The 27,934-nt window shown below is 40.2% G+C and overlaps 1 protein-coding gene and 1 long non-coding RNA gene across 7 annotated transcripts in view; both read left to right on the top strand.

The window, feature by feature from the left end:
- LOC135228361 (uncharacterized) overlaps positions 1-9,087 on the top strand; it is a 43,281-nt gene extending 34,194 nt beyond the window's left edge. The window contains exon 2 of the long non-coding RNA XR_010318847.1: positions 7,781-9,087. This is a non-coding gene — a long non-coding RNA (uncharacterized LOC135228361). The remainder of the gene's footprint in view (positions 1-7,780) is intronic.
- Positions 1-27,934, top strand: part of WWOX (WW domain containing oxidoreductase) — a 1,096,383-nt gene that overhangs the window by 406,316 nt on the left and 662,133 nt on the right. The gene's annotated exons all lie outside the window — the stretch shown is intronic.

The raw sequence follows: 27,934 nt of genomic DNA, 5'->3' as shown, positions 1-27,934 counted from the left end.
TCAGCCTCCAACCAAAAGGTCAGTGGTTGGAACCCACCAGCTGCTCTGAAGGAGAAAGATGCGGCAGTCTGCTTTTGTAAAGGTTACAGCCTTGGAAATCCTATTGGGCAGTTCTACTCTGTCTTAAAGTGTCACTAGGGGTCGGCAATGACTCTGTGTCGATGGGTTTTTGAGATTATCTAGGTCTATTGTGTCTGTATGGTGGACATTGTCTAGAGTAGTATGTAATTACACATCTCTTCCCGACACTGCAGCCAGTGACATCATGTTGGTAACTTGAAATCAGCCACAGTAGATGTATATACACTATGAAAATAGGCAGGACTACAAATCAGGACTTATTTTTTTTTTATTGTCTTGACTTAAGAAAGTGAGGAAAGTGAGAATAAATTAGAGTATCACGTCTGTAGTTGTTACACTGTGGCTGGTACAGTAGAGGAAATATTTTTTCAGTATATTCAAAACTATTATTCAATTCAGCAAAGAAGTTGCTCACATCATTGTTGAATAAATGAAGTTTCAACGTATGTCTTCATTGTTTCCCTCTCATCTTACTGGTTAACTTAAGTGAAAATATCAACCAATATTTATTTGTAGTGGAGCCACACTTGTTCATCATTTGCAACTGTAGCTTGGCTACAGATTCAAGAGTTTGGCAAAAATCAGTGAAAGTGCACCTGGTGAGAATCAATTGGCTCCATGGAATTTATAATAAAGAACATTCCATCTTTTTTATTTGTAAATTGTGTGTTTTTGTTGTTGTCATTTGTGTCATTGATTCCTCTCTGACTCATGGTGACCTTATGTATAACAGAAAAAAACATTGCCTAGTCCTGTGCCATCGTCACAATCGTTGCTATGTTTGAGCCTGTTGTTGTAGCCACTATATCTGTCCATCTCATCGAGGGCCTCTCTTTCTCACTGAGCCTCTACTGAGCATGATGTCCTTCTCCAGCCATCAGTCTGTCCTGATGACGTGTCCAAAGTAAGTAAAATGAAATCTCACCATCCTCGATTCTAAGGGGCATTGGGCACACATTCTTTATATCAGTAAAATTTGTAATAAACCTATTATGTCTATTTAGGTATATGCCTTTATTTTTAGAGAGCCAGTTGTTAAACACTTCCCAGTGTACTGGGTTCACTCAAGTCAGCGACAGCTTGCCAGAATGTTTGAGAATTCCTTGAAATGGCCTGTACAGTGGGCCTGGTCCAGGGCCACAAAGATGGTGGTCATCTGAGGTATCATTCTCATCCCTTATCACCATCAGAGGGAGCAAGATGCCTTGTGCCAGTGCAGCTTGTTCAACAGCAGCTTCAGCTTAATGGTCTGCTGAGGGTCTGCTCAGGGTGCCTGGTTAAAACTGCACGCGTGTTCAGAGAGCAAAAATCCCTCATGGCTAGCAAATTTGCAGGTTCTCCCATTTCTCTTGATATTTACAGCCCTTCCAACAGTCTGTACAAAACTCGGGAAAAGGCAGGAGACAGCTGTACTTAATGTAAGGCTGCTCGTTACCCACCACCCCCCTCCCCCCGCCCCAGACTCACATTGTCTGTCAGTACAATCAGTGACTGTTTTTGTCCCCTTAAATCAAGCTGTTTAGTGAGTTTATTGGGATGCCTTCTGTCCAGACACCCTGACCTTTCAAGACAGATTTGAAGTCTTTTGAGGGCTCTGAAATGATGCTCATTGAAAATACCCAAAGGAAGCACAAAGGGAACAAGATGACACAGTGCAATCCTGTAGAAAAGGACCCAAGGACATTGCAAAATTTTAAGACTTTACAAGCACACCTAATTGGAAGGTCATTTGTACTTCTGAGCACCATGAGTTCTCTGTCTCTCTATCTCAAAGCTTGTTGCTTAAGAAATGCTCAGGCCTTTTGAACAAAATGTTTTCAGAGTGATTACAGCACCTCCCCGCTTACATATCCTCATATATTTCTTGTTATTCTAGTTGAGTACTGCATTCAGACAGAGGTTGCCAATAAAGTTTATTGTAGGAGCTAAGTGTCAATATCTGTACTACCCCCCGCCTAGGATGCTTGTAATTAAAACGCCACAGATAGTCTGAGAGAGGCATGAAAATTTGATGGCAAATTGATTTCAGGTTCATCTTGAAATTTGTCCTCAGCTGGACTCGATACTCCTGGCAGACGTGGATGGCTTTTGTCAGGAGGGCCTGCTGGAATCAGACAGAGATGTCTTGATCTGAATATTAAATACTGCATGCTATTTATGACAGATTATTCGTTTAGTGCTAAAACGTGCAGCTTCTTCTTTTTACACATTCTTCTCCATTGAATGTGTAAGATAGGCTCACATAGATCCACTTTACATATGAAAAGAAGTATAAAACTTGCTGGGCATGAGAAATAAAGAGTTTTAGAAACATTGGCTTCAAACACAGAGTATTCTATCCGAGACTCTAAACTTAGAAATTCGACTTGCATCTAATTTAGAAAGCTAGAAAGATAATGGTAATCAAGATAGTGTAATCAAGTATCACAGCCCTATAGTGTTCCCACAGAATAGTGTATTACAGAAAAGCAAAAAGCCACATAAGTGGGGGAAGAAATCCCAGTGTTTAATATTATAAATTGCTGGTTCCTGTAAACTTGCATTTATACATCACATTATAAAAGCCATTATCCTTATGTATTGCGCATACAGAAGTGCACTGTGATGATGATACTATAATTTTAAAAGTATATTTGTTTTCAGAATTTAATTTGAAAAAGGTTTGAGGGAAAAATAATTGTTGAGTTTTGAGTGTTTCTAATTAAAAAAATGTGTTGTTCAGTTGAATCAAAGGCATTCAACAAAACTCATTTTATAATTTGAAATTATTTCTTGGGCAATTAATTGTATTCACTTGGCATTCAACACATGATTAGAAACGGACATTAAAAGAGCAATACCCAAATTGAATACATTTATTTATTCATTTAGGAAATATGAACTGAGTCCCTACTATGTGCAGAGTAGCCCTGGGTAAGGAATTTCTAGGCAGATCTTCAGTGAGACCCATGTCCCAGGCTATCATGACATCATAGACATGTTGTTATGTGCTACCCAGTTCATTCCAACTCACAGTGAGTGACCCATGTGATAGAGTAGAACTATCCCATAGGGTTTCCTAGGCTGTAATCTTTACGGAAGCAGATCACCAGGGGGGTTCGAACCAGGGCTTTGAACTGGTTCATTCTGGCTTGAATGCCTGCTAAGAATTTGCATTTGTACCCCAGATATACCAAATCAGAATCTACATTTTAACAAGATCCCCAGGTGATTCTTAGTATAATAAATTTTGAGAACCACTGTCCTACTAGTGGGTCTCAGAATTACCACCTGGGAACTTGTTAGAAATGCAAATTCTCAGCAGGGGTTTGAACTGATTTGAAGCCCTGGTTTAAACTGCCAACCTTTCAGTTAGCAGCTGAGCGCTAACCATTGCACCACTGAGGATCTTTGACATTATGTCTACGTGGTGCATAATTAATTTTTCACAGTGCTTGTTCCAGCGGGAATAGAATCTGCCCAACTGGCTTGTAAATGCCTGAAGGATATTTTCATATTCCTTTTGAAATGAAATTTAAAAATGGAAACAGGAACAGTGCCCTCTGCCTCTGAATGTCATATCTATTTGGTACTCCCTTAGGGGTGGGGGGTTATCTGGAAGAATCTAGATTACATCTTGCTCAATCTCACTTCTTAGGCAGTCTCAGGTCCTAAGTAAGACCCATTGGTGAGACTAGCCCAGCATATGCTCACGGGTCATCAAAGTTGCTGCTTTGCACATTCAGGAGATATTTATGGATCTTTTATTAGGACAGCTTTTATGGCCCGAGATTAAAAGTTAAAGTTAAATAGTAAAAGTAATGAAGATATGCCTTTGGAGGATCTGGCCGGTTTGTTTTTGTTCCTTCCATTTGTCATAGGCCATTGAATTTTGATGATAGCATTAAAAAAAAAAAAAAAAAAAAAAGTGCCTCGAATCACTTTTGGAAGGAGACAGGGAATGAGCCAACAAATTAATAAAACAAATTATATTCTAAAGATGGTAATTTATGAAATCTACATTAAGTAAAAGTCTGTTCTTTTTGGATGTGGAATTAATTCGTAGTGGCCTTAGCATTATCAAGAAATCCTGTGGGTGACAGTTGATAAAAGATTTAATTATTTGATCATACAAAGTAAATGCCGAGGTAGTGCACCCACAGCCCTGGTGGGAATGTTTATAAGAAGAGCCATCAGTGGAAAATGACACTTTTTGAAGCTCATCCAAGGGACAAGATTTGCTTTAGGGTCTCAAATGTTTTATAAGGGGGTTCCTTTGGGGCAGGGACCTTGGGGTCAAATCAAATAAAGCTTCACTTGATGATGAATCAGTGATCCAGTGGAAGTAGTAAAATAGAGGCCAGGCCTCAAATATGAATTGCCAAAGATATTTATAGATGCTCAGAAGTAGAAAAAAAAAAAAAAAAAAAGGATATTCTGTGGCCCGTAACTATTTCAGAAATGTAGTACTTATCAGAGCCTTTTGTCTGCAAATATCTCTTATAACTAACTCTCTAAGCGGGAGAATAATAGTATGTTCCAGACTTCATCACCTCCTACCACCCCCATGTTTTTTTAGTTTATATTTAATGGTGCCTGCTGTATGTAGAACACCCGGGGGATAGAAAAAGTGTTTTCCAAACTTACATGACCACTTTTCTCCCACTTTTTTTAAATTTCTTTCTTTTGTCATTTGTGACTCCGCCTCCTTTGGAATGTCCATTGGGAAGCTTTGGGCTGAAACCATCTTTACTCCTTTGAGCCTATTACAAGTCCTGACTCCCACAGCGTTGCAAAGATTAATTATGTGACAAATTTCTCTCCATATAGTATTTTTAAAAACCATCCTGTTAACAGATTAACTGAAAATCCTTCAGATCATAATATTGCTAAAATATTTGTAAGGACTTCTCTTTCCCTCCAGAACTCTCAGGTAGACAGGAAGTTTAAGAGTGACTGTCAGAAATAGCAAGATAGTACATATTGCAGACTCTTCTAAAAGAAACAGATTTTAGTATCTTCACTACTGCAGTTGCTTTGACTCCCTCCTTTAGTAATTAGATAATTATGTATAATTAGCACATTAATTATGTGCGGCAGCTGCAGTTGAGTGTGTGTGTGTACCACTGCTTGAAAACAGTTTGTGAGTTCACTATTAGGCCTGTGAAATCTCTCTCCTTGGCATGTTTTCACTATGAATTTGTTTAACTATATGTGTGTGGGTGTATATATACACGCATATGTACATATATGCATATAACACATGTATGTATACACATACATACATATATACACACATACATATGTATATATTCCCCCCAATCATGTACTACAGGAGGCCTGGTGGTGCAGTGGTTAAAGTGCTAGGCCGGTAACCAAAAGGTCAGTGGTTCGAACCCACTAGCAACTCCGAGGGAGAAAGGTGTGGCAGTCTGCTTCCGTAAAGATTACAGCCTTGGAAACCCTATGGGGCAGTTCTACTCTGTCCTATAGGGTCACTTTGAGTTGAACTGACTCGATGGCAATGGATTTGGTTTGGTTCTCATGTACTGAGGTAAAGAGTATTGCAGTGAACTAAAAATTAACAAGTTAATATGATTCTAATCAGCTCACGGCTGCCCTGGTAAAATTTAGAGAAAGCATCATCACCTTCCCTCTGGGGTTCTCACTGCCGAGAACTGTGTCCTTCTCAGATATCGCGTGTACCATGTTACTGTTTCAGGGCCAGATAGCGAGCGTTTTTTTTTTTTTTTTTAATTGTGCTTTAAGTGTAAGTTTACAGGTCAAGTCAGTCTCTCATACAAGAACTTATACACGCCTTGCTACGTACTCCTAGCTGTTCTCCCCGTAATGAGACAGCACGCTCCTCCTCTCTACCCTGTATTCCCCGTGTCCATTCAACCAGCTCCTGTCCTCCTCTGCCTTCTCGTCAGCGAGGGTTTTTTGATGCATTTAAAAAATGCATTTAGTGTTTGAGAAATATTAAGTAGAAAAAAGAAGTTTAAAAAACAGTATGTACAGAGAAGTTTCCTTGTTATATAAAAATATAAAAAATATAGGTGTGGAAAATGAATATGCATAAATAATGCTAGTATAAATTACCTGTCTGCCTGCCTCCCTTCTCTCAAAAGCTATTGTTTAGATATCTATTATGTGCCACTCACTGTGCTGCTGTTGGGAATATAGCACACAAGGTGGACACAGACTGTGCTTGGGGAATTATAGGCAATTTTGTCATTTAAGAAAAAATTTTTCTGTCACATATTATATTACTCCATTTATAGGAAATTTCCAGAATAGGCAAACCCGCAGAGATAGAAGCCAGGGGCTGGGGGGTGGGGTGGGGATGGGAAAATGGAGAGTAACTCCTTAATAGGTGAGGGAGTCTCCTTTTGGGGTGGTGAAGTATTTTGGAACTTGCTGAAATGATAGTTGTACAACACTGTGAATGTACTAAGAGCTACTGACATATACACTTTAACAAGGTTAACTTTGTTACATGAATTTCACATCCATTAAAAAAAATATTGTCCACTATTTTCTGAAGTGAATTGTCACTTTTATAGTCAGAAAAAAATGCCCTCAAATTGCGTGGGGCGTAGTTAAAAATATTATAATTTCATTCTTAGCACAAGATCAGGCACATAGTAGGGGCTCAGTAAACACTTGCTAGATGAAGTGGAATTATAATTGTATTTGAAAGCAACAACATGATAAAATCCAATCTCATTTTTTTTCTTCATGTTTTGTTTGGCCTGGCATCATTTTCCTGGAAGTACCTGGGGAGGGGTGGGTGACTTGCAGCATTACCTGTGCACTTGCTCAGAACCCCCGATGGACTGCGCGGGCTCCACACACCCATCTGACTAGACCCAGCTGACGCCAGGGTGAGACCAAAAGCTTCCAGCAGTTTGATCCCGTTCTTGCTGCCTCTCCCTACTGCAGCTCCCTTCTGCACCTGTCTATGCATCTGCTCCGGCTCATTGTTGGGCCAAGGCTGCAGGCTCAGCACTTCAGCTACAGTTCCTTCTGTACAGGTGGCTTTGAGAGGGGAAAGGGTCCTCTTCCAAATAACTCAGCATATTGCATTGCAGGGATGGGGCAGGGACTAAAACTCTCCAATCTCGGTAACATGACAAAGGAGAGAGACTCCTGATGGGGAACCATCTTTGGCCAGCCGGAACTTTTGCTTTGTTAGGTTCCCTCCCCCCTCCCCCTCCCCTCCCCTCCCCTCCCCCTCCCCCTCCCCCTCCCCTCCCCCTCCCCCTCCCCTTCCCCTCCCCCTCCCCCTCCCCTTCCCCTCCCCCTCCCCTTCCCTCTACTCCGTTTCTTCTCTTTCTCTTTTTAAAGTTTTCTTGCTTATTAAAAGAGTAACTTGTGCTTACTGCAGTCACTGAAACCATGCAAAGAATGTTGTGTGCCATCTAGTCAGTTCTGACTCATAGTGATCCTAAAGGACAGAGTAGAACTGTCCCCACAGGGTTTCCTAGGCTGCAAATCTTTATGGGAGCAGATCACCAGGTCTTTTCTCTTGTGGAGCAGCTGGTGGGTTCGAACTGCTGACCTAAGTGCTTAACCATTGCGCCACCAGCAGCAAACACAGTTCATGACATTACCCTTCCTTTCTGCAGTCCCAAAGCCATACCTGCTGCTCCATGAGCCACTGATAAGAGCTCAACAGATGCCCCTCATGCTTTTCTTGGCTCTTCCATCTATACAGGCATATCTATGCCCAATATGGAGAGGATTTCCTGTTTGCTTTGACAAGAATGAAGTCTTATTTATGCACAGGACCCTGCTCCTTGCTTGCTTATCTCCTTGGCCAGTACACCATGGACATCCCCCCAGGTCAGTAGACAAAGAGCTAACTCATTTCCTCTAATCCAACCCAGCTGTGTACTATTCCATAGTGTGGATATTTCACGATTTATTGCAGCTGGACCTCCATCCATTTTAAATTCATATTTAGAGCTTTCTGGACATTTAGAAACATTTTGGAAAATGAACATCGTCTTTGTAAATGTACGCTCTCAAATTCCCTCTATGATGTAGGAATATTTAGAACGCTGTGTACCCTGTGCTCCTCTGTACACCCCGTTCCCAAAACATTGTTTTCCATTTTGCACGTGTGCCATCTTCTCATATTCCTCTGAGCCTTCCTACATGCACAATCAACAGTCCTGGGGAAAGAACATTTAACTTAGCATAATTTAAACATGAGGGCTTTCTGATGCTACTTCCATTTAAATAATTCGAAAATTCATGGCAAGGTGTCTGAATGCTACAAGAAGAGAGGTGTTAATAGATACATCATCCAGGCTGAAGACAATCTGTGTTATTCTGTGTGCAGCTGAGAAGGGTGGAGGAGCAGTGTATGGAAAAGATCAAGATCAACATTGTCATTATTGGTGTTACATTACCTGAGTTGACTATTTGTACCTTCCTGGACACATGGGTCTGATTCCTTAGGAGTCATTTTTCCTCCTCCTGAGAAACTGTCAGTTTAAACTGGCTTTAATTTTAACTGCATTATTCATTTGCTTTATATATTTAAAAACAAGTTTTGTGAAAAAGTTGTGTATACGTTTCTTGGTTATGAAATCAGAGCAGCCATCCTTCAAATATGAAGCAGATACCCCAGAATATTAAAATCTCGGGCTGCATTTATGGCAGTGTGGATGATTCTTCTAAAGTGGACATATCAAGGAGCTTGTCATCTATTATCAAATTACCTTTTCCTCAAATGAAATATTTCTCAGATTGTCTTAGGCTTGGTTCTCTAGAGGAGCAAAACCAGTAAAGCATATGTGTGTGTGTGTATATATATATATATATATATATATATATATATGGAAACCCTGGTGGCATAGTGGGTAAGTGGTAGGGCTGGGAACCAAAGGGCCAGCAGTTTGAATCCGCCAGGTGCTCCTTGGAAACTCTATGGGGCAGTACTACTCTGTCCTATAGGGTTGCTATGAGTCAGAATCGACTTGACGGCACTGGGTGAGATATATACATATATATATATATATATATATATACACATATATATATATGTATATATTTTAAGGAAACGGCTCATATAATTGTGAAGGCTGGTAGGTCCCAAATCCGTGGGGTTAGACATCAGGTTGGAGGCTTCTCCTGACTCACATGGTTGCAGGGTCTGATGACCCCCGAATCAACAGGTCAGATGGCAGACTATTGACTCAGGGGCTGCAGGAGCTGGCAGATTCCAGAATCTTAAGTCAGATGGCAGGATGCTGGCTCATGTCCCCAAAACAGGAGGTCAGAGGGTGAGGAGTCACATACAGGATCAAGAGAAGGGAAGCATTACCAGAATTCCATATATATTGGATGCAGGCCACATCCCCAAGGAAAGTCCCCTTTCAACTGATTGGCTGCTCGTGTCAGATCACAAAATGGAGGTTGATTACATACTGTCAAACCACTGAGAATCATGGCCTAGCCAAGTTGACACATAACCTTAGCCATCACACAGATGTGACTTATACCTAAATTTATTTTATTATTAAACTAGAAGCTATGTCTCACGCACACATACACACACACGTTCTTGGTTTGCTACCGTATTTTAACATTTTAAACATCCACAGAAAAGTAATAGAATGAGCAATAGAAAATCACCAGAATTGAAATTATTTCCAGCTATGTTTAAATATGAATGTCTTGTTCAGCTCTTAGCATATGTATTTATGGCTGTGTGATATCGTTATGGCATCGTAATGAATGTCTGCTGAATTATGTGGGATTCAACGGGGGATACAAATGATCTTGAATTCTGTAACTGTCATGCTGTGGTCCAAAGAGGGCGGAAGCTGAAATATCCCCCCGCATTAACACATCTGTCAAACATCCTCCATGCTCCACGTGATTCTCTTCTGTCCAAAGTGTGAGGTGGTGGGGCCGAAGAAGGCTGTGCACTAAGTATGTGTCAGGGCAGGTGTTAAAGAATGAACACAGGCCACGTTAGGGATCTGCTTAATCGGCATTTTGGTTGTGCTTTCATCCGGGTTAAGAATAATGCGTATAGCCTCTTTTTCTTCCTTTTCACATTCTGAATGCCTAACTTTAAATGCAGTGACCAGGATGCCTTATTTTTTAGCCTTGGCTTTATTAGCGAGTGTGCATATGTGTGCAGAGGGCAGAAAGGTGTATGTAAAGAGAAGGGGTGGTCCTGAGTTTTAATCCTGGTGCCTTCCTTACTAGCTGTATGCCCTTGCACCAGGTAATTGAATACTTTTAAGCTTCAGATTCCTCATCTTTTGCATGACAATAATAATTATGTATATATTTCATGTAAGGTGTCCAAGAAATATATATGTAAAGGGCCTAGCACAGGGCCTGTTAAATTGGAGTTTAAAATGTGAAAGGAGTCCCTGGGAGGTTAAGGAGCTTGGCTGTTAATGGAAAGGTTGGAGGTTTGAGTCCACCCGGAGGCACCTTGGAAGCAAGGCCTGGTGGTCTATTTCCAAAAAATCAGTCCTGGAAGACCCTTGAGTAGGAGCACAGTTCTACTCTGATGCACATCAGGGGTCGCCATGAGTCAGAATGACTTGACAGCGACAGTTTAACTGGTTGGTTAATATGTTGAACATGTTGCCACTGTATTGTTCTGGTTATTTTTAGTATCATTAATTTTATCTTTGTATAAGAACACATTTCCCTTATGAGTAACTTATCCATTTTTACACATTGGTAACTTGCAATACATATGAACTAGGCACCTCGTGTTCATTCATTTAAGAAATATTTATTGAATGCCTACTGTGTACTGGGCACCACGCTAGGTCCTGGGAAGCAGTGGTGACCGGTGCTATTAAGACCCTGCCCTCATATACATCCCTGCCTTCAGGAGGTTTCTATCATGCCAGAACGATGCCTGCTTCCCAGAAAGGGCTTGGTTCACTTTCCCACAGTGGCAGAAGTGCTCGTTATCCATGTTTCACTGTGTATTAGCTAACATTGTCACACTTACCCCGGGCACTTGCGTGTGCTGTTGGGTCCTTGCAGGCACTGTTGTGCTCAGTTGTGGCCTTCCACAGTGTCGGAAGATGTGGCTTCCACCATTCAGGGGGTCTGATATGATCTCACTTAACCACAATTTTCTGAGCTTCCTTCCTCACCATTTACCTCCTGGCATGCCTCTAATTTTTGTTCTGCTGTTTTCTAGTTTAATTTTCTGCATTAGATAGTTGTAGACGTGGGTATGGTCTTTGAAGCTGGGCTGATTGCCTTGACTTTTTAGCTGTGTGGCTGTTGGGCGTGTTACATTTGCTGCCTGACCTCAGTTATCTCATCTGTAGGATAGGGATCATAGTATTACTCACCTCACTGTAGTAAGGATTAAAACAGTTTTTTATAAAAATACTTAGGTAATGCCTAGGACATACAACTAGGTAATGCCCAGGATGTAGTGAGGGCTATATGATTCTTTGCCAGGCCAGTGCCACTGTGATTTCTCCTACTCTCTTTTTTCTCCTTGTCATTAAGTATATCATCCTGATAATATTCATCTTTAGGGCAGTCATTTTTATCCCCTTTTTTTGCTTAGTTCTGCCCTCTCCCCCTTTTCCCTCTCCTCACATTGCCCCCTCCATATAGGGTACAATATGCTGACCATCTAATATGTTTTCTTCTAAAGTTATCTATGTTGATATTATCATAAACACACACATATATGCTATATATAGACATGTACATATTTAGGTTTTGGGGTGTTTTTTGTACCTTTGTTGATAAAACATGGAGTCATTTTATGTGTACTTTTCTGTATCTTGCTTTTCTCATTCAAGCATAGCATGATATTCCATGATGAGTACATACCACGACTTATACAGTAATTCCCCATATTGAACATATCACAGGGAGTTCACTTAGTTTCCCTGTGTTCTGTTGCCTTGGACACAAATCAATGGAATAAGCATCCTTGTTTGTATGTCCAGACAGATGCTTTTTATTCCTATGGGATGGATTCCCAGGTATGGAATTGCCAGACTAGACTCTAAAATTGTAAAATTGATTTTTATCAATCTAATGGATTGTGTTGAAGAGAGCCAAAACCTTGATAGACACACTCAACTTGGAGTGAATTTCTAAGGTGTAAAAGTGTAATTAAAAAGGGTAATTAAGAACACACGCATTAAAAGGAGTAATTTGACCAGCATATCCCAGTATTAATTGATTATAATATCTTAAAGACTTTTGATTCCAACTTTTGACAATGAGTTAACAGGCAGGAACTCCACCATTTATGCACATATTTTGCACACATGTATTAGAAAGTAGCTAGTTTACCTTTGCTGGTATTTTTTTTGTAGAGCAAAAATAGTAATAAGTGTCATCCTGGATGCCAAACACAGATAGTGGTGGTCAGGACTGTTGGGTGGAAAAGCATGCTGAGGCTGAATCCAGACTTGGGAGTCAGGAGGGCCCTGGTTGGCCATCAGGAGGGCCCTGGTTGGCCATCAGGAGGGTCCTGGTTGGCCATCCAGAGGGCCCCGGTTGGCCATCAGGAAGGCCCTGGTTGGCCATCCCGAAGGCCCTGGTTGGCCATCAGGAGGGCCCTGGTTGGTTAGTGTGTCTGCCGTGAAGGTGGGGATGTGTAGGAAGAGAAGCATGCACACCACAAATACATGCATTTGCTGCCCATGTACCTGAGTGATCCTTGAGTGGCACAGATGGTTTGTGCTCGACTGCTAACCTTAAGTTTGGTGGTTCAAACCCACCCAGCAGCATCACTGAAGAAAGGCCTGACAATCTGCTTCTACAAAGACTGTAGCCAAGAAAACCAAGAACATCCTATGGAGCACAGTTCTACTCTGTAACTCATCGAGTCACCGTGAGTCAGAATCAACGGTGACCACTTCTCCCCGCAGAGCCCAGGTGCGGATAATAGAACACCTGTGATATGGGCTATCTTTTTAGTCAAGGCCTCCAAAGGTCCAGCATTCCTGAGCTCAGGGGTCTTGGTGGTATCTGATAGATAAGAAATGAATTTACACTTCGCCACAATGTTAACAGCAAAAGGAACCAAAAGTGCTCAAAATAAACAATGGTGTTGAAGGTCTTGGAGTGAGTAGAGCAGGAGGAAGGACTGGCTTTGCAGGACAAAGAAAAGCGCCTCCAGTCCCCTTCCAGAAACACTCTTCCTTAGTTTTGGAGAACTGAGTAGATTCTATTTAACTACATAGTGATAAAATAACTTACTTGCTTTAAAAATTTGAAAGCTTACCATATTTTAAGCAAATAGCGTGTGCCTTCTACATTTGTTTGCCAACGTTGCCCTCCCTCCTCCCCACCTGCAAAGACGGACATATTGATAATACCAGTAGACTAAGTTGGAAACAAAGATGAAGTCCGTTTCTTTATTTGGCTAATATTTACTCAGAATTTAGTTTGCATATGTTAATGGGTTTAATTCTTTAACTTTTGTGCCAGCTCTGTCATACAAGTTCCATTTTACAAAGGAAGAAGCCTAAGCAACTAGTGATTAGCCCAACTTAACACAACTCATAGATAGTAGCATCAGAACATGAACTTGGGCCAGCCCTTTTAACTATTCTGCTTTCACCATTTTCCCCTGTTTCTGACACTCTCCTGGAACATTTGCACAGTATTATACTTCTCAAAGTACAATTGCAATAGTACTTCTAAAAGAATTGGTTAATATTTAGTCAACTTTGAAAAAACTTGTTTTGTTTTTTAGTGTAATAAACCCACATCAACATGCCGTTTATCGTTAAACCTTTGACTTATGAAAGCAGGATGTTTGTGAATGTGTGTTTCGTTGTTGGGTTATGGACAATATTTGTTTGGATTTTATTGGTGTGTGTATAGTTTTGGGACTGAAGCACCTGAAACACACAAAAGTTTTGCAAATTTTCAGGAAACTGAGTTTCAGGAGATTGAATAATTTTGCCCTGGTCACCCTCCTGGTGAGTTGTAAAGCTCCCCTCAAGCTTGTGCTTCCTGCACCCAAAACCCGTGTTCTTCCCACATACACAAGACTGTGGTGGAGAAGGGAGGGTACGTATGGCATTTTTTAAGACTGAGAAGTTGATTTGAGGATCATTCATCTATTATACTCTTTACTAACTCATGGTAGAGATTCACAAACCCTGGAAGGAGTTAAAAAATGAAAATTACAATTAAATCTGGTTAAATCAAGACACCGTTCTGGTTCATTGAAGGCTTGTTCTATATTAAATAGTAACAATACAATACTAATTCTTTGAGAGTTTCTTAGACCTAGCCTTTTCCCACAAGACACCTCTGTTCACATTTCTGGAAGTTTACTTTGATGGATATTAATAACTCACCTAACTCGTGGACTCTGCCTGCAATCTCTTCTTCTATCTCAGATGTCATTCCTCTCTCTCTTCTTCAGAAGCTATTATATGACCTCCAGATCTCTCTTTGACTCCCTGTATTACCATTAGAAGACAACTACACTGGGAAATCACTCAGTTCCTGTTTTTGATTAATATTTTATCAGCCGCAAGAGGAAATGGTATTCTCTAGCAACACTAATAACTAATTGAGCAGATGAGATGCTCCCGCTAGCTTTGGTAAAAAGTACTGGCAAGGTTATAAGTGAAGAACTCTGATGAGACTTGGGACGATAAAGTCAAGCATCTGCATCAAATATCTGGTAGTGTTAAAATCTAACACCAGTGTGAACAGAAAGCAAGCACTGAATCCTTTTTTGAGCAGTGGCTTTCTAATCCATATTTATTGGTGGTAGTAATAGTAGGAGTAGTAGTAACAACCTTCATTTAACGCCACAGATCTAAACCGAGGGACCTAAAAGATTAATTTTTCATAGTGTTTTATATAAAGCATTATGTGTAAATTCAAGGTTATTAAGTGGACAGCCGTAGACTGGATCCCCGCGGTACCCAGCAAATGCCGAGAATTCCGACCTCTATACTGTATTCAAATGCTTCTATAAGGAAGGAAGTAGTGTAGCTATCAGTAATAATACCATCCAGTAATTACCGAAATATACGTGTTTGGGGCGCTGAAGGTCATGAGTTTAGTAGCAACTCTAGTCAGACTCCTTGTGAATTTTAAATGCTTGTACTAACTCTGGGCAGCGGTGTTTTAATTCCCATTTGACAATCTAATGGGAAAAAGAGTTATTCTTACATACGTATTCTTCTTCAACTTGAGTGAAAAGACTCATTTTTCGTCATTTGTGGAAACTGGCCTTCAATAAGGAGCCTTGGTGGCATAGTGGGTAAGCACTCGGCTGCTAACCAAAAGGTCAGCAATTCAAACCCACCAGCTGCTCCTCTGGAGAAAGATGTGGCAGCCAGTTTCCATAAAGATTATAGCCTTGGAAACCCTATGGGGCAGTTCTACTCTGTCCTACAGGGTCACAGTGAGTCGGAATCAACTTGACAGCAGTGGGTTTGGGCCTTCAATAAATAGAAATGACTTCAGCACATCGCAGTCGACTTTTGTAGAAAGATGCTCCGTTTCTGCTTCTACGTGATGTCCAGCTCAGGGCATCTGATTTATGAGAAAATGACCCTCGGGGCACCGGGGAACAGCTGCTCACATACTCTCTGCAGGAGGCCCAGACTCTCCTGGGTGGCCAGATTGCAGCCAGGAGCTGGAGTTTTAGGTAAAGAAATTGCCGGTAAGAACACAGCACCATTTTAAGAACTACCAGTGGCTTTTTTTTGTCCCTGCGTATTTAATTAACATTCACTACCTTGCTGAAGCACAATTCACTTAGGTTTGTTTCTTTTGTATCACATGGGAGCTTCCATTAAATTGTGGCAGTTCCGGTTTGTGTGGTTATCAAGTCAACATCAAATAACATGAACTGTGTTTTAGCTAGCAAACATTACTTTGTAAATCTCTGATGTCTGTGAATTGATTCCTTTCTGCTTCCTTCTCTTTATAAAGTTACCATTTTCAGAGCCAAGATACTATTATTGCTGGTTTTTAAGGGAAATTGTCATGATATGACTGGCATAGGAACCAGACCCTGCCATTATGGGCAGTGTATCCATGTACAATGTTCTTTTTTGTTGTTTAAGGTTTTTTTTTTCTTGTAATGCACTTCTTTCTCATTTTCCCTCCATTAAAATCCTATGTAATTAGAAAAATTTAATTGGCTGAAAGTTTCATATTTGTCTTTTAACTAATGAATTATTAGGATTTTTATAAATAATATTTAATAGATATTAATAGAGGTTAAAATATACAAACTCTTCCATTTCTTATATAGTCTTATGAAACCAAGTGGAAACCCTGGTGGCCAAGAGCTACAGCTGCTACCCATAAAGTTGGCAGTTTGAATCTACCGGGTGCTCCTTGGAAACTGTATGGGGCAGTTGTAATCTGTCCTATAGGGTCGCTATAAGTCGGAATCGACTTGACAGCAACGGGTTTTGTTTTTTATAAAGCCAGGTAGGAAAGATTTGCCTGCAAGAAGTAGTTCTTGTGGCTCTTACTTTACTATTAGGATTGAGTAGTCAAAATCCATGCAGAATTGATTGTATTTTCTAGAGGACAATGACCAAGAAGATGTCAATACTACGTCCTGTCTTTTCAAACAGCCTTCTTTACCCCTTGGACTTCAGAAGGGGTAAGGACAATGGCATGCTGCCTGGAACTGGTCACAAATGACCAATGAATGCTACATCTTCCAACTCCTCCTTCTCCTTCCCCAATTTGTCCCCATTTGACTGACACGGGGCATCCTGACTTTAGACTGAACAGAAGTTTGAGGAAGGTGCGCACTGTTTTAAAGAAAAAGGTCCAAGGAAAAATCTAACTCCTTTTCTTCTAAATGTAGATATAAAAACCACATAGGAGTGATTTATCATTTGATTGGAACATTATGTTTTATGGTTATAGAGTACATGTATCATCATATCTGCCCCTGACATCCAGGAAGTGGCCCTGGCTTTTGTAATTTTGATAAAAGAGCTTTTGTCACAGTGTTTAGGTACACACAGGCACACCACTGGCTGTTAACATGTTCTTCTGGCCTGCGTGGTGAGATCAGGCCACCCTGAGGAAGGGCCCTGTTATGGATTGAATTGTGTCTCCCAAAAATCTGTGTCAACTTGGGGAGGCCGTGATTCCCAGTATTGTGTGGTTGTCCACCATTTTGTGATCTGATGTGAATGTCCTATGTGTTGTAAATCCTAACCTCTGTGATGTTAATGAGACAGGATTAGAGGCAGTTATGTTAATGAGGCAGGACTCAATCTCATGGTACTCCTATTATAGCAGCACTAGATAACTAATACAGGCCCTAACCTTATCAGTGTGGAGGAGGGATTAGAGGGAGAGAGAAGAGGAGGAAGAGGTCAGGGCAGATGGAGGCCACTGCTCATTGCTTCAGGTGCCCTTGCTGATCTGGTGGCCTGGAAGGTGCTTGTGGTTTCTGGGTCTTCACAACCTCTTTTTGCATATTGTGTAGACAGCCTTGCTGGGAGTGTTCCTTTTTCAGCGTGTGGCTCTGGGGACTCCTGTGAGACCCCTCGCCATTCCTTCCTTCCTGTCTGTCTAAGTCTGGAAGCTCCACTAAAGCCTGTCCACCATGGGTGACCCTGCTGGTATTTGAAATACCAGTGGCATAGCTTCCAGCATGAGAGTAACATGCAAGCCAGCACAGTTCAACAAAATGACAAATGGGTGTTGGTCCTTTAAACAGTATTAAACCAAAACCCAGTGCCGTCAAGTCAATTCCGACTCATAGCTAAACAGTTTTAAATGTGTTTAATTATGTACTAGTCTCACTGCATAGCTGATAGCATGCTAGGCCTTTTTACATATGTTTTTACATTTAATCTTTATAATATCTCAGTGTAGAGGGTATTCTTTAGTCCATTGGTTCTCAATCAGGGGCAAGTTTGACTACCAGGGAGCATTTGTCAATGTCTGCAGACACTGGATTGTCACCACTGGTGTCCAGGGGTACGGGCTAGGGATGCGGATAAACATCCTACAACAGGCAGCCCCTACAACCAGATGTCAGTCATGCTGAGGTTGAGCTTTAGCCTCATTGCAGAAAGGTTCAAAGCGGTGATGTCACTGACCTCTTAAGTGGAAGAGACTTGGCTGCTAACCAAAAGTTGGGCAGTTCGAACCCACCAGCCACTCCTTGGAAACCCTATGGGGCAGTTTTACTCTGTCCTATAGGGTCACTGTGAGTCGGAATCAGCTCGACGGCAATGGGTTTGGTTTTTTTGAAATACTATTTCCCACTACTTGTCTGTCAGTTTGTCGTACTGTGGTGGCTTGCATGTTGCTGTAATGCTGGAAGCTATGCTACTAGTATTTCAAATACCAGCAAGTTCACCCATGCTGGACAGGTTTCAGCAGAGCTTCCATACTAAGACAGACTAGGAAGAAGGATGTGGCAGTCTACTTCTAAAAGAAAATTGGCCGGTGAAAACCTTATGAATAGCGGTGGAACACTGTCTGGTATACTGCCAGAAGATGAGCCCTTCAAGTTGGAAGACTGTCAAAATAAGAGTGGGGAAGAGCTGCCTCCTCAAAGTAGAGTTGACCGTAATGATGTGGATGGAGTCAAGCTTTCAGGACCTTCATTTGCTGATGTGGCAGGACTCAAAATGAGAAGAAACAGCTGCAAGCATCCATTAATAATTGGAATATGGAATGTATGAAGTATGAATCTGGGAAAATTGGAAGTTGTCAAAAATGAAACGGAATACTTGAAGATAGGTGTCCTAGGCATTAGAAAGCTGAAATGGACTTGTATTGGCCATTTTGAATCAGACAATCATGTGCTCTGCTATGCTGGGAATGACAAATTGAAGAGAAATGGCGTCACATTCATTGTCAAAAAGAACATTTCACCTACCCTGAAGTGCAGTGCTGTCAGTAATAGGATAATATCCATATGCCTACAAGGAAGACCAGTTAATACGACTATTATTCAAATTTATGTACCAACCACTAATGCCACAGGTGAAGACATTTAAGATTTTTTTTCCAACTTCTGCCGTCTGACATTGATCAAACATACAATCAAGATGAATTGATAGTTACTGGTGATTGGAATATGAAAGCTGAAATCAAAGAAGGATCAATAGTTGGAAAATATGGACTTGGTGATAGAGAAACTAGAGATTGCATGATAGAATTTTTCAAGGCCAACCACCTATTCATTGGGAATACCTGTTTCAGCAACATAAGTTGCAACTGTACACATGGACCTTGTCAGACAGAATGTACAGGAATCAAATCAACTACATCTGTGGAAAGAGACCATGGAGAAACTCGATATCATCAGTAAGAACAAGGCCGGGGCCTGACTATAGAACAGACCATCAGTTGCTCGTATGCAAGTTCAAATTGAAGCGAATCAAATTAAAACAAGTCCATGAGAGCTGACGTACAACCTTTTACCTGAATTTAGAGATCATCTCAAGAATAGATTTGACGCATTCGACACTAATGACTGAAGACCAGAAGAGTTGTGGGATTACATCAAGGATATCATACATGAAGAAAGCAAGAGGTTGTTAAAAAAGATAGGAAAGAAAGAAAAGACCAAAATGGATGTCAGAAGAGACTCTGGAACTTACTCTTGAGTGTAGAGTTGCTAAATTAAATGGAAGAAATGGTGAAGTAAAGAGCCGGACAGATTTCAAAGGGTGGCTCAAGAAGACAAAGTATTGTAATGAAATATGCAACGATCTAGAGTTAGAAAACCAAAAGGGAAGAACACGCTTGACATTTCTTGAGCTGAAAGAACTGAAGAAAACATTCAAACTTTGAGTTGCAATAGTGAAGGATTTTATGGGCAAAATACTAAACGACACAGGAAGCATCAAAAGAAAATAAAAGGAATACACAGAGTCGCTGTACCAAAAAGAAGTGGTCAATAGTCAAACATTTCAGGACGTAGAATATGATCAAGAACTGGTAGTATTGAAGGAAGTAGTCCAGGCTGCACTGAAGGCACTGGCAGAAAACAAGACTCCAGGAAATGATGGAATACCAATTGAGATGTCCCAACAAACAGATACCGCGCTGGAAGTGCTTACTCATCTGTGCAGAGAAAGTTGGAAGACAGCTACCTGGCCGGCTGACTGGAAGAGAGCCATATTTGCACCCATCCTGAAGAAAGGTGATCCAACACAAGGCAGAAATTATTGAACAATATCATTAATATCAAACGCAAGTAAAATTTTGCTGAAAATCATTCAAAAGTGGCTGCACCAGTACATTGACAGGGAACTGGCAGAAATTCAAGCTGGATTCAGAAGAGGACGTTGAACAAGGGATATTGTTGCTGATGTCAGATGGATCTTGGCTGAAAACAGAGAATACCAAAAAGGTGTTTACCTGTGTTTTATTGACTATGCATTTTACTGTGGGGATCATAACAAATTATGGATGACATTGCGAAGAATGGAAATTCCAGAACACTTAATTGTGCTTACATGGAACCTGTACATAAACCAAGAGGGAGTCATTTGAACAGAAAAAGAGGGTACTCAGTGGTTTAAAATCAGGAAAGGTGTGCATCAGGGTCGTATCCTTTCACAATACTTACTCAATCTGTATGCTGAGAAAGTAATTCCAGAATATGGAGTATATGAAGAAGAATGTGGCATCAGGATTGGTGGAAGACACATTAACAACCTGCAATATACAGATGACAACCTTGTGTGGTGAAAGTGGACAGGACCTTACTTACTGATGAAGGCCAGAGACTGCAGCCTTCAGTATAGATTACACCTCAACATAAAGAAAACGAAAATCCTCACAACTGAACCAATAAGTAACATCATGATAAGTGGAGAGAATATTAAAGTCATTTACCTGGATCCACGTCATCACCCATGGGAGCAGCAGTTAAGAAATCAAATGATGTATTGCACTGGGCAAATCTGCTGCAAAAGACCTCTTTAAAGTGTTAAAAAGCAATGATGTCACTTTGAGGACTAAGGTGCGCCTGGCCCAAGCCATGATGTTTTCAGTCGCTTCGTGTGCATGTGAAACCTGGACAATGAATAAGGAGGACTGAATAAGAATTGATGCATTTAAATTATAGTCTTGGGGAAGAATATTGAATATGCAATGGGCTGCAAGAAGAATGAACAAGTCTGTCTTAGAAGAAGTACAGCCAGAGTGTTTCTTAGAAGCAAGAATGGCAACACTTTGTCTTACGTACTTTGGACATGTTATCAGGAGGGTTCAGTCCCTGGAGAAGGACATCATGCTTGGTAAAGGAGAGGGTCAGCGAAAAAGAAGAAGACCTTCAAGAGATGGATTGACATGGTGGCTTCAATAATGGGCTCAAATATAGCAATTATTTTGAGGATGCACATGACTGGGCAGTGTTTTGTTCTGTTGTACGTAGGGTCACTATGAGTGGGAACTGACTTGACGGCACCTAGCAACAACACTAATACAGTTTCAACCATGTTTATTGTGAGTAATTAGCAAAGAATTAACAGCAGAAGATTCCTCTCACCAATACCCATCTAGAAAGCACTCTTACTCAAGGTGCTAATTAGAGTATTTTGTTGCCAGTAAAAACGAGAGTCAGATTTCATGATTGATTCATGAACATTTTAAAATTAATGCTGCTATTATCATACAAAGTAGTGGTAAGTGGAGGTAAGAGAATTTTTGCTTTGGGATACTAAGTCAACATTACAGTAAACACACAGTAAACCCATTTATCTCAGGCTTAATTCTTTGTTGTTTCTTCTGAGCACTGCTTAGGTGCCTTTGGGCTTTTAACATTCTTTGGCAGTTGTAATTTATTAACTGATTTTTAAACTTGGTTTGTGAAACTGAACTCCAGTTAGAGGTGGAGGAGAATGAAAAGGTCTAGTGGTTTACTAGTGGGTAGTTCATTGACGTCCAGTAGTAGGGAGTTGATGAAGGTATAAAACCTGAGACCTCACAGATCCTAGACTCCTAGCTTCCTCACATCACACATGAACAGTCAGTGGCTCATGCAGGCTGGATGAACCCCCAAAACTATTGCTCTGAGATCATCTTTAAACCTTAAACTAAAAATGTCCCCGTGAAGCTTTCTTAAGACCAAACAATAGTTTAGTTTAACTAATAAAGAATGTCTGCCTTGATCATTGTACGCTTTTAAGATCTATGTATGTGGGATCAAATTGACATCAGCAACTTTTGAAAGATTAAACGGGAAACTTTGGGGACAGTGAGTTTATGTTAATGGTGTAGGAGCAACTTGGAAAAGGAGGTTGAGAATGGTTGCATAACTCGAAGAATGGAATCAATGTTACTGAGTTGTACATTCAGAAACTATTGAATTGGTGTTATGTTCTGCTGTGTATATTCTCAACAACAGCAAAAAATAAGCAAAATAAAATAAATTGTAAAAAAAATTTTTAAAAAGGAGTCAGTGCCTCAGAAAAGCCTTTTTCATTATATGAATTTTAATACAAATCAGAGATATTAAGTGGGCTCCTGATCAAAAGTATTCTAACATAGCCCCATAGAGGTAAGCGCTTCTGTTTAATTATCAGGCTAGAGTTCTTTAAGTATGTTTAATATTTTGTTTTGCTTCTCTGTCCCGTGGACCCCTTTGGCAGTCTGGTAAAGCTATTTGGATCCCTTTTCACAATGTTTTTAAATGCCTATTATAAAATACCTGGGATTACCAAGGGAATCAATTATACTTAAATATAATTCTATCTTTGACTTCAAGGCATGCACTGAAGCAAAAATAACATAGGATGCTAATCACAAAACTTTGCAGATTCAACTCTCTACGAGTTTGGTTGATGTTTCTGTGTTGGTATCCGAAATTCTTAGCTCTGATGAAATTTAATCTGGGGCACTCTGCATTCAGCTGTGGACAGAGACAATGCTAATAATTTTTACTATTCATTGGTGTTTATGATATTCTAGTAGCTGTACTAAGCATTTTATAACATAAAAAAAATTTTTTTTGAATCTCATTTAATCTTCAGAGTCACTCTGTAAGTTGGATTATGCTTATCTGACAGGTGGGAAAACTGAGGTTGGGAGAAATGCTGCTATTCAAATATGGAAGTGAAATTCCAAACCAATAAAAAAACACAGTCTTAATAGTGTTTCAGTTGTCTTCATTTTCTTAATGCTAATTCAAATTACCACTTATGTTTAAGCATGCCAATTAAAGTAACTTTTCAATCTTCTTTCCCCCTCATCACCTAAAAAAGTGAACAATTGCTTAACTTAAGTGTGTAACAAATAGATTTCAACCTATTATTACTCCCAAAGCGCGTAGTTTCGGTACGGGCAGGAGATTAACTAGGGACAGGATGTATGCATTAGAAGTGATGTTTGGGGCAGTAGAGGGTAGTTTTTGCCTTTTTCCTTTATGTATTTGGTAGGCGAAGAGTTGTCAGAACTCTAGGTTTAGTAGACTTATAATGCTAGAGACGTTCAGCAGTCCATCTTTCCCTTTTTATTAAGAAATCATGTTTTCATTGGATTACATCTGAGTATCAATTTCATTTTAAAATGAAAATGATGACTTGCAAAATGTATTGGGTGGGGGAGGATGGAGGAAAAAATCTCAGTTTGGCAGCAGGTGACCTGGGTCAGAGTCACGTCTCTGTCACTTACCTGCTTTGTAACCTTGGGCCAGTCACCCACTAAGAACTTTGATTTTCTCATCTCTGAAATGCCTATATTAAGTCCTTCTGTGGCCTATCTCTCAACGAATTAAAATGCATGAACATACTTTATAATCTTATTTTTTAGTAGTAGTTTTAGGGTCTTGGTAAGAAGTTGCTGGGACACTTAAATGCATAATTCAGAAGAGTTTAAAGGACTGTTTATAAGATCTGGGCAAACTTAAGGAACCCTGGTAGTATAATGGTTAAATACTCCTCTCCAAACTGAAAGGGTGGCAGTTTCAACCCACCCAGCATCTCCAGGGCAGAAAGACCTGGTGATCTGCTCCTATAAAGAGTACAGCCTAGAAAACCCTCTGGGGCAGTTGTACTCTATCACACGGGGTGACTATGAGTGGAAATCGACTTGACACCCAGCAACAACAATAGGCAGGCTTGAGAGAAAGCACCAAGGGGTGGTGCATTTTTTTTTTAGCAATACTGGGGAGCCATTAGCAGTGGCAGAAGCCCAGCCTCATTATCTGTCCATCCTCAGGTCCTTCCCTGTGCCTCCCAAGGATCAAACCAAGCAAACACCAGAGCACAAGGAAGCTGTGATGTTGTCCATAGAAATCAGTCTGCTGGGCACAGAGCGAGGGAGGGGAAGGAAGGATAGAGCATCTGGAGAGTAGAGAAAACATTTAAAAAGTATTTTTTGCATGCAAGTGAGAATTGTAAGTTATGAAAGCAAAGAAATATGTTTTTCTTCCATTTTATAATTAAAAGGAAAAGTTTGCTTGTTCACTTCCCTTACCCCCACATTATTTGTATGTGTGTGTTTAAATAAATAAATATAGCCAAACAGAAAAACCAAACACGTTGCCGTCAAGTCAATTCCAACTCATAGCGACCCTGTAGGACAGAGTAGAACTGCCCCATAGAGTTTTCAAGGAGTGCCTGGTGGATTCAAACTGCCGACCCAGCGGTAACACTTAGCCGCTACACCACCAGGGTTTCCAATAAATACGGCATACACTGATACTCTCCAACAGGCCTGAGCTTTCCCATATGCTAGACAGGTAAGGATTACTTGCTTTGGGATAAGCAAGGAAAGTGGAACCAGTTAACCTGGTGACCACAACCTACCTGTCCTTGTTAACTCTAGGGCAAAATCAAGTAATGGATTTCAGATTAGATTTCCAAGTACAGGTGACTCTTCAGATGAAACTGCCAGGGGAATACACTTTAGTGTTTAGACTTTAGTGTTTAGTAGCTGATTTCAAAAGAACCTTGTTTAGGTCTCCAGGCACCAGATTATTTACTGTTATGGTTTTTTACATTTTCAGAACACCTTGTCATTTTTTCAACAAAATGAATAAAGCAGGGACAAATAATCTATAATCTAGCAGTCTTTCAGTCCCCATGTTAGTAATGGAAGGGATATTTTGCAAAAGACACCAGAGATTAGAATAGCCGCAACGTGCGTTAGTAGCCAGTAAATGAAATCCTCTGGATGTGTGTGTGTGTGTGTGTGTGTGTGTGTGTGTGTGTGAATTACCTAACAAGAGAGGAAAATGCTTCTTAACATTTTGTTTAAGATGAAAGCATTGTGCAGCAAGTGCCGAGCACTTGGGAATATGCACTAAGCACTTACTTAAAAATACAGGCTTGCAAATGTAATCAAACTAATACATACAAGTCAAAGGAATGTTCAAAAGTAGGAAGACTACAAGTCAAAATGTTCATTGCCCCATCCTTCAGCGAAAAGGACTTTGAACACTGGCTGTGTCTGTTACACTTGGATGTTGGTCGGAATCAAGTGGAAGTGCTTGTTAGAAACGCAGAGTTCCCAGATCCCCTCTGCATCACCTGAATCAGAGCCTTTGGACTTGGGACTTAGCAGTATGTTTTATTCAGACCTTACCAGGTGCTTCTGTGGTCAAAGTGAGCTTCAGAAGCACCGTCGTCTGGCATAAAACTTCGGGAAATTCAGTCTCATTCAGGCACACTCCGTTTGGATATGAGCGTGGAGAAATGGAGCAGCCAGCGATTCAAGCCCATATCCTGGTTTAATTTTCTTAATTTTCTTAAGAGGATGTCAGTTGACCCTCTGGTCAACTGGCTGCCAAAACACCATGGGTTCTGCCCATATTTGGCAACAGAGAATATTTTCACTGCCAATTCTTGCCAAGGGTCACAGCTTCAGATCTCTGCAGTTCAACACTGATCATCATTAGTTTGACTCATGGAGAATCCTTCCACTCCTTTTGTATTCTAAAAAATTTATCTTCAGAACAAACAGTACCACCAGGAAGCACAATACTTGGACCACATAGTCTGGATCCTTTGGACAATATAGGATTTAATGAATTGTGCTACAGCTCCAAAGGATGTAATAAGAAACAGGCATAAAGAGATTATTTTATCGATTATGGTTACCAGTGATGTTATCACTGACATGAAATTTCCGTTCATTTAAAAAACATCTTATGTATGTATTATATAAGAATAATTATGCAGCATATTCTATATATATATGATATTGTATAATATTTATATAGTAATAATAATTTACATAATTACATACTATGTATTGAGCACTTACCATATACTAAGCACTGTGTCAGGCACGGGAAATGCAATGGCAAGTAAAACAGAGCAGGTCCTTGCCCTCATTGAACTTACACTCTGGTGGTGGGGGACAGATATGAATGAAATGATCCCCTACTGATAGTGTAATTCCTGACTTTGATCAGCGGCATTTAGGACATAAAACGGTTCCGTGACAACAGAAAACAACAACACTGTCCTGAACCTTGTCTAGACAGGAGAATACCTAGGTCTCAGAACCAGAGATTACATCTCCAGAAGAAAAGGTTTTTAACTTAAGGAGTTGTCTGAATCTTGAAAATTGTCTACCATTGTTGACATTTGGGTACCTTTCATAGTTTTTTCCCTGTGATTCTTAATTTTCTTTTGTATTTCTTATATTTATATGTATATTTAAAGTTTAGCATCCTATTTTTAATTTTAGCTTAAAAATATATCTTAAACGGTTTCCATGTTATTCAGGGATGTGTACCATTCTACCAATAGAGTAGACCATGGTTTATTTAATGATTATATTAGTGCTAAATCCTGAATATTCCCACAAAACTTTCCATACCCCCACCCTTGCTGTTATCACACTTGGCCTTCATTGCTTGTCTACATGTCTGTCTTCTTCATGAAACTGTGAACCCCATGAGACAGACCTAGTACAATGCCAGATGCATAGAAATGACTCTGTAAATATTTGCTGAAAATAAAAGATGAATGGATGAATGCTAAGAGAGTTCTTAGAAAGATGGATATAAGCCAGTGTTGTAAATCAGCTCATAATTGGGAAAATGAATATCAGAATTGCTCAATCCCTGAATTAAGAAGGAATTTAAAACTATCTGGCTACACCTTGTCTGAACTGTGGACATCCTAGATATATTTGCTGTGCAACTTTGAGCAGAAGGCTTAACCTCTCTGAATCTCTGTCTCATATATCAGTAATGGAAAAATCATGTCTGCTTCAAAATATTGCAACAATTAAATCAACCAATAAAAACAAATCAGTTTACATGACCTTCTGGCACAAAATATATGTGCTCAGCAAATGCTAGTTTGGGTTTTTTTGGGGGGGGGTATTATAAATCACATTTGCATTTCTAAAGCCTGGATTGGCTAATTGAAACAGCCAATAAAAACCACCAAAAGTCTCATGGTGAAAAATAACAGTTGTAATTTCCCTGGAAACTCAATTTTGTTTTTTAAATTTTTTTATTGTGCATTAGGTGAAAGTTTATAGAGCAAATTAGTTTCCCATGTGATAGTTTGCACATAAAGTATTTCGCTGACATTAGTCTTCATTCCCCACAATGTGACAACTCTCTCCCCATTTCCATTCTAGGTTTCCCATATCCTTTGTCCTGATTTTCTACCCCTTCCTACCTTCTCATCTTTGCTTTTGGACACATGTTGTTCTTCTGATCTCATATGATTGGTTGTTCTAAGGAGCATGTTCCTCTCAGGTGTTATTGTTCTTTTTATGGGCCTCCTTATGGTTTGGCTGAAAGGTGCTGTCTAGGAATGGCTTCTGTTCCAGGTTAGAAGGGTGTCTTAGGGCCATAGCCTCAGCGGTTCCTCCAGCCTGTCAGACCAGAAATCTGGTCTTTTTTATGAATTTAATTTTGTTCTGCAATTTCTCTCCCACTCTGTCTGGATTGGCAACT

Source organism: Loxodonta africana, chromosome 21 (assembly GCF_030014295.1).
Source record: "Loxodonta africana isolate mLoxAfr1 chromosome 21, mLoxAfr1.hap2, whole genome shotgun sequence".
NCBI lineage: Eukaryota > Metazoa > Chordata > Mammalia > Proboscidea > Elephantidae > Loxodonta > Loxodonta africana.
The sequence above is the reverse complement of the archived record's forward strand: the minus strand, read 5'-3'. Positions and strand labels throughout refer to the sequence as shown.